The sequence below is a fragment of the Cyprinus carpio genome, unplaced genomic scaffold (assembly GCF_018340385.1).
Source record: "Cyprinus carpio isolate SPL01 unplaced genomic scaffold, ASM1834038v1 S000000261, whole genome shotgun sequence".
Lineage (NCBI taxonomy): Eukaryota > Metazoa > Chordata > Actinopteri > Cypriniformes > Cyprinidae > Cyprinus > Cyprinus carpio.
This window is the reverse complement of record NW_024873009.1, coordinates 1-6,935: the sequence shown is the minus strand read 5'-3', so window position 1 is coordinate 6,935 and position 6,935 is coordinate 1. Positions and strand designations below refer to the sequence as shown.

At 44.1% G+C, this 6,935-nt stretch overlaps 5 pseudogenes across 2 annotated transcripts; all 5 read right to left on the bottom strand.

Annotated features, from left to right (window-relative positions):
• Positions 1–67: 67 nt before the first annotated feature.
• On the bottom strand, positions 68–764 carry LOC122142857 (annotated as a pseudogene).
• On the bottom strand, positions 599–1,716 carry LOC122142855 (annotated as a pseudogene).
• Positions 1,717–1,799: 83 nt separating this feature from the next.
• Positions 1,800–3,988, bottom strand: LOC122142853 (annotated as a pseudogene).
• On the bottom strand, positions 1,800–4,784 carry LOC122142856 (annotated as a pseudogene). Its single transcript, XR_006158824.1, has one exon. The product of XR_006158824.1 is annotated as an NADH-ubiquinone oxidoreductase chain 2-like (transcript).
• LOC122142854 lies at positions 1,800–6,069 on the bottom strand (annotated as a pseudogene). Its single transcript, XR_006158823.1, has one exon. The product of XR_006158823.1 is annotated as an NADH-ubiquinone oxidoreductase chain 1-like (transcript).
• Between the last annotated feature and the right edge of the window lie 866 nt (positions 6,070–6,935).

Here is a 6,935-nt window from a genome sequence, read left to right as displayed (position 1 = left end):
GGGCAGCGATAGCTCTGTGCTTGGTGGGCCATCCTGAAACGTTTTCTTGTGTTAGAACCATAGGCACCTAGAAGAGAGGAGGGAAGTACAAATACATAAGCTTTGGATTATTGCTACTGCAACTTTCTAGTAATGTGAGGAGGGAAGAGTACGGCAGAGCGGTTAGGATTGCTACTGTTGGGTATTATTGGTAGGAGAAACAAAAAATACAGCGGTGGCGATGAGTTGGATTAACAAGGTGACCTGCGGTTTTAGATTAGCACTGTTAGTCGGACTCCCAGGGCTAATGGGCGGATAAATAAGCTAATTGTTTCGATGATAATTAGTACTGGGATCAGTGGAATGGGTGTTCCTTCTGGTAGTAGGTGTCCTAGGGGCAACTGTTGGTTGATTTCGTATCCCAATAATTACAGTAGCGAGTCATAGAGGCACGGCAAAAATCCCATATTGAGTGATAGTTGTGTTGTGGGTGTGAAAGGTATAAAAACGGTAGTAAGCCAAGCATATTAATTGTAATTAGGAAAATTATTAATGAGGCTAGTAGTAGTGCTCATTTATGTGCCTCCTACATTTCAGTGGTAGTATTAGTTGGTTATAAAAATCGGTTTGATAAATCATCCTTGGATCGTGATGAGGACCGGTTATTAATTCATCGAGCTGGTGGGCGGTTGGGTAAAGTACTCAGGGTAGTGCGATTGCGATAGCAATGAGGGGAATTCCTAGATATGAGGGCTTGCAAATTGGTCGAAAAAGCTTACTATCATGGTCAGTCTCAGGATTCAGTTTTGTGTTTTTCAGCACTTTACTGGGGTTGGTTCATTTGGCGTGAAATATGGCTTAAGATTTTAGTTTGAATAATAGTTAAGAAAATACAATTAGTCAAGAAAATACTAAATTGCGAATCAAGGGCCGGGGTTTAATTTGTGGCATTTCACTAGAGGTGGTCGGGAATCACCAAATCTTTTGGCTTTAAAAGGCCAACGCTTTGTCCAATATTTAGCTTCCTAGCGAGGCGTCTTCTAGTATTAATGAGGATCAGTTTTCCGAAGTGTTCGAGAGGTACTGCTTCAACTACAATTGGTATAACAGCTGTGAATTAGCTCCACAAAAATTTCAGAGCATTGTCCGTAAAAACACCCCCTGGGGAGTGAGGCAATAAAGGCGGCTTGATTCAGTCGTCCTGGGACTGCGTCCATTTTTTACGCCAAAGGGATGGAACAGCTCAAGAATGTAGCACGTCTTCAGCAGATACTAGGACACGGACTGGGGATTCTATTGGAACAACTATTCGGTGGTCTGTTTCCAGAAGTCGGAATTGTCCGGGGGCAAAGGTCTTGGGTTGGTACTATATAGGAGTCGAATCCTAGATTTTCATAGTCTGTATACTCTCGTAACTTCAGTATCATTGGTGTCCTATTGCTTTAATTGTCAGGTGGGGGTCGTTAATTTCGTCTATAAGGGTACAGGATGCGTAGGGAGGGCAGGGCGATTAGTACTAAAATGACGGCTGGTAGAATGGTTCATACGATTTCGATTTCTTGGGAGTCTAGAATATATTTATTAGTAAGTTTAGTTGATACCATTGCAGTAATAATATATAACACTAAAAGTGCTAATTAGGAGCACAATTATTAATGCGTGGTCGTGGAAGTGAAGAAGTTCTTCTATAACGGGTGATGCCGCGTCTTGAAATCCTAGTTGCGTTGGGTGTGCCATTAAGTCTTGGGGTTAAGACATGCAGGGATTTAACCTACGATTTCACCTTGACAAGGTGATGTAATTTACGTTTTACTAATGTCTTTAGAAGGAAGTGACAGAGTGGTTATGTGGCTGGCTTGAAACCAGCATATGGGGGTTCAATTCCTCCCTTTCTCGTTAATTTTGATTGAATTTGAACGAATGCTGGTTCCTCGTATGTGTGATAAGGAGGAGGCCAGCCGTGAAGTCATTCTACATTTGTTGCTGTTAGTTCTACAGATAGTACTTCTCGTTTAGCGGCGAAGGCTTCTCATAGGATAAATAGGAATATGATTACTGCTACTAGGGGAAATTAGCGATCCAATGGATGATACTGTATTTCACAGGGCGTAGGCATCTGGATAGTCGGAGTATCGCCGTGGCATACCGGCTAAGCCTAGGAAGTGTTGTGGGAAGAACGTGAGGTTAACTCCAATAAAACTAACTCCAAAGTGGATTTTTTGTTCAGGTGCTGTGGAGAGTATATCCAGTTAATAGGGGGAATCAATGCACAAAGGCTGCCATAATAGCAAATACAGCACCCATTGATAGTACATAGTGGAAGTGTGCTACTACGTAGTAAGTGTCGTGAAGGACAATATCAAGTGATGAATTGGATAGGACGATCCCTGTGAGTCCCCCCTACTGTGAATAGGAAAATAAACCCTAGAGCCCATAGTATTGGTGTTTCTCATTTAATGGATCCTCCGTGGAGTGTGGCTAATCAGCTAAATACTTTTTACACCTGTTGGAATTGCGATAATTATTGTTGCGGATGTAAAATATGCTCGAGTATCTACGTCTATTCCAACAGTGAACATGTGGTGAGCTCACACAATAAACCCTAGTAGACCGATGGCCATCATGGCTCAGACCATTCCTATGTAACCGAACGGTTCTTTTTTTGCCTGAATAATAGGCTACAACATGGGAGATGATACCGAATCATGGGAGGATGAGAATATAAACTTCTGGGTGGCCGAAGAATCAGAATAAGTGTTGATAAAGGATTGGGTCTCCTCCTCCTGCCGGGTCAAAGAATGTGGTATTAAGGTTTCGGTCTGTTAGGAGCATTGTAATTCCTGCGGCTAAAAAACAGGTAATGATAGAAGGAGCAATACGGCGGCGGTTACAAGCACGGATCAGACGAACAGGGGTGTTTGGTATTGAGAGATGGCTGGGGGTTTCATGTTGATGGTTGTAGTAATAAAGTTGATTGCCCCTAGAATTGATGAAACACCTGCTAGGTGAAGTGAGAAAATTGTTAGGTCTACTGATGCTCCTGCGTGGGCTAAGTTCCCTGCAAGAGGTGGGTATACGGTTCATCCTGTTCCAGCTCCAGCTTCAACACCAGAAGAAGCTAGGAGTAGAAGGAATGATGGGGGTAGTAGTCAGAAGCTTATGTTATTATATTCGTGGGAATGCTATGTCTGGGGCTCCGATTATTAGTGGTACAAGTCAGTTTCCAAATCCTCCAATAAGGATAGGCATTACTATAAAGAAAATTATTACAAAGGCGTGGGCAGTGACGATAACGTTATAAATTTGGTCATCACCTAGAAGCGACCCGGGTTGGCTAAGTTCGACCCGAATGAGGAGGCTTAAGGCGGGTTCCTACTATTCCGGCTCAGGCACCAAATACAAGATAAAGGGTGCCAAATGTCTTTGTGGTTGGTAGAGAAGAATCAGCGCGTGATTGCCACAGGTAGGGTAGCCCGAGTGCTTAGGCGGTGGGTTGTAGCCCCGAAGACAGAGGTTTTTGAGTCCTCTTCCTATCAGCTCCGTGGTGAAGAACACATTGGATTGCAAATCCGAAGACGCAGATTAATATTCTGCCGGGGCTTTTCCCGCCTTACTGAGTTAAACGGCGGGAAAAGTAGATGGATGCTCGCTGGCTTGAGCGTTTAGCTGTTAACTAAAAGTTTGTAGGATCGAGGCCTTCCCATCTAGTAAGGCCTTAGCTTAATAAAAGTGTCTGATTTGCAATCAGGAGATGCAAGTTAATATCTTGTAGGCCTTAATCAGGGATTAGAAGATTTTCACTTCTACTTAAAGCTTTGAAGGCTTTTGGTCTAATGTTATCCTAAATCCCTAGGTGGTTAGTATTAGGATAGCTGGGGCTATTGGTAGGAGTCCGAGGGCGGCTGTGGTAAATAGGGCTAAGGGTAGAGAGGTTTGGGTTGTTTGGGTTCGTCAGGGGGTTGTTGAGTTAATCATATTGGGGGAAATAGTCAGTGTTATTGCGTAGCATAGGCGTAGGTAGAAGTATAGGCTAATTAGGGCGGTTAGGGCTATGGCTGTGGCAATAATTGGGAGGTCTTGTTTTGTTAGTTCTTGTAGAATTAGTCATTTTGGTATAAATCCTGTTAATGGTGGTAGGCCTCCTAGTGAGAGTAGGACTAGGGCAGTTGTTGATGTCAGGATAGGGCTTTTTGATCAGGTTGTTGCGAGTGTGCTGATTTTGGTTGTTAGTGATATTTTTAGGGTCAGGAATGCTGCGGAGGTTATGATAATATATGTTCCTAGTGCAATTAGGGTGAGTTGTGGGGCGTATTGGATTACAATAATTATTCATCCTATGTGTGCGATTGAAGAGTAGGCCAGGATTTTTCGTAGTTGGGTTTGATTTAATCCCCCTCTCCTCCAACTAATGTGGATGAAATTCCTAATAGTGTTAGTAGCAGTGGGTCGATGGTTTGTGCTGTTTGGATAATAAGCGCGAATGGGGCGAGTTTTTGGTCGGTGGATAAGATGAGTCCTGTTAGCAGGTCTAATCCTTGTAGAACTTCTGGTATTCAGAAGTGTATTGGTGCAAGTCCAATTTTAAGTGCTAAGGCAGCTATAAATATTGTGCTGGCGATGGGGTTCGACAGGTCATTGATGCTTCATTCTCCTGTTATTCAGGCATTTGTTGTGCTTGCGAACAGGATTATTGCCGCGGCGGTGGCTTGGGTTAAGAAATATTTTGTAGTTGCTTCTACTGCACGAGGGTGGTGATGTTGTGCCATTAGGGGGGTGATTGCTAGCGTATTAATTTCTAGGCCCATTCAAGCTAGGAGTCAGTGAGAGCTAGCAAAGGTTAGGGTGGTTCCTAGCCCTAGGCTGGATAATAGGGTTGCGAGTACATATGGGTTCATTGGCGGAGGAGGGACTTTAACCGTCATGTTCGGGGTATGGGCCCGAAAGCTTTATTAGCTGACCCCGCCTTTAGAAAGTGGTGTAAAGGAAGCACCAAGAGTTTTGATCTCTTGAGTATGGGTTCAATTCCCTTCTTTCTAGGAACTGAGGGGATTTTAAACCCCTGAAATTCACTCTATCAAAGTGGTCCTTAGGTGCTCAGGCACAGTTCCTTAATTATAGTTGTGGAGGGAGCCCTGCTAGTGCAATTGGTAGGGCAGTGTGTCATAGTACAAAGGCGAGTGTGAGGGGAAGGAAGTTTTTTTTTCATACTAAGTGTATTAGTTGGTCGTATCGGAATCGTGGGTACGAGGCTCGTACTCATAGGAATATAATAGAGAGTAGTGCGGCTTTAGTTATGAGATTAATTGTCGTAAGTTCTGGTATGCTTGGAATATGTGAGGCTCCTAAAAATAGGACGGCTGAGAGGGTGTTTATTAGAAGGATGTTGGCGTATTCGGCTAGGAAGAAGAGTGCGAAGGGTCCTCCTGCATATTCTACGTTGAAGCCGGATACCAGTTCTGATTCTCCTTCTGTTAGGTCGAATGGTGCTCGGTTTGTTTCGGCTAATGTTGAGATATATCATATTGCGGCTAAAGGTCAGGCAGGGATGAGAAGTCAAATGCTTTCTTGGGTGATGTTAAATGTTTGTAGGGTATATCCTCCTGAGAAGATAATTACGGATAAGAGGATTAGTCCTAGGCTAACTTCATACGAAATTGTTTGGGCTACGGCCCGTAGGGCTCCGATTAATGCATATTTTGAATTTGATGCTCATCCTGACCCTAGGATTGAGTATACCGCAAGGCTTGATAGGGCTAGAATAAATAGGATTCCCAGGTTGAGGTCAGTTACTGGGTGGGGTATAGGTATTGGTGCTCATAAGGTTATGGCTAGGGTTAATGCAAGTACTGGGGCGGCTAGGAATAGGAATGGGGATGATGTGGATGGGCGGACGGGTTCTTTAATGAAGAGTTTTACTCCGTCGGCGATGGGTTGTAGTAGTCCGTAGGGGCCTACCACGTTTGGTCCTTTTCGTAGTTGCATATATCCTAGTACTTTTCGTTCAATTAGTGTTAGGAAGGCTACTGCTAGAAGTACAGGTACGATATAGGCTAGAGGGTTGATTAGGTGAGTTATTAGGATGTTTAGCATAAACTGGGAAGAGGATTTGGAACCTCTGGGTAAAAGGGCTTAGGCCTTTCGCAATTTACCATGCTCTGCCACCCCAGTATGTCCTTATTTTGGCCAGCTGGGATTTTGGCTCTCCCTTTATTTTATTTATTTGTTTTCATAAATTAGGGTGGGGGCGTGCTTTAAGTATGGGCCCCTCTTTTCCGATCCTTTCGTACTAGGAAAAGTAGCGTTACAGATAGAAACTGACCTGGATTGCTCCGGTCTGAACTCAGATCACGTAAGGACTTTAATCGTTGAACAAACGAACCCTTAATAGCGGCTGGCTGCCCATTAGCTGCACCATTAGGATGTCCTGATCCAACATCGAGGTCGTAAACCCCCCTCGTCGATATGGACTCTGGGAGAGGATTGCGCTGGTTATCCCTAGGGTAACTTGGTTCGTTGATCGGCTATGTGTTTAGCCGGATCATATTTGGTCAGATGTTCTGTGGCTTAGAGATGTCTCTCTTGGTTTTAGGAGGTTTTACCAGTCCACCTGGAGGCTTTTCTTTCCTCCGTGGTCGCCCCAACCGAAGGTAAAATCTCATGGTCCACAAGGGTTTTTGGTTTTTATGGAGTTTGCTTAACGTGGTTGAGTTTTGTACCTTAAGCTCCAAAGGGTCTTCTCGTCTTGTAGTATTATACCCGCTTCTGCACGGGTAGATCAATTTCACTGACTTGAAAAGGGGAGACAGTTAAGCCCTGGTTTAGCCCATTCATACAGGTCTCTATTTAAAAGACAAGTGATTGCGCTACCTTTGCACGGTCAAAATACCGCGGCCGTTTGAACTTGTAGTCACTGGGCAGGCTGGACCTCCTTATACTTGGTTGCGTGCAGGAGGCGA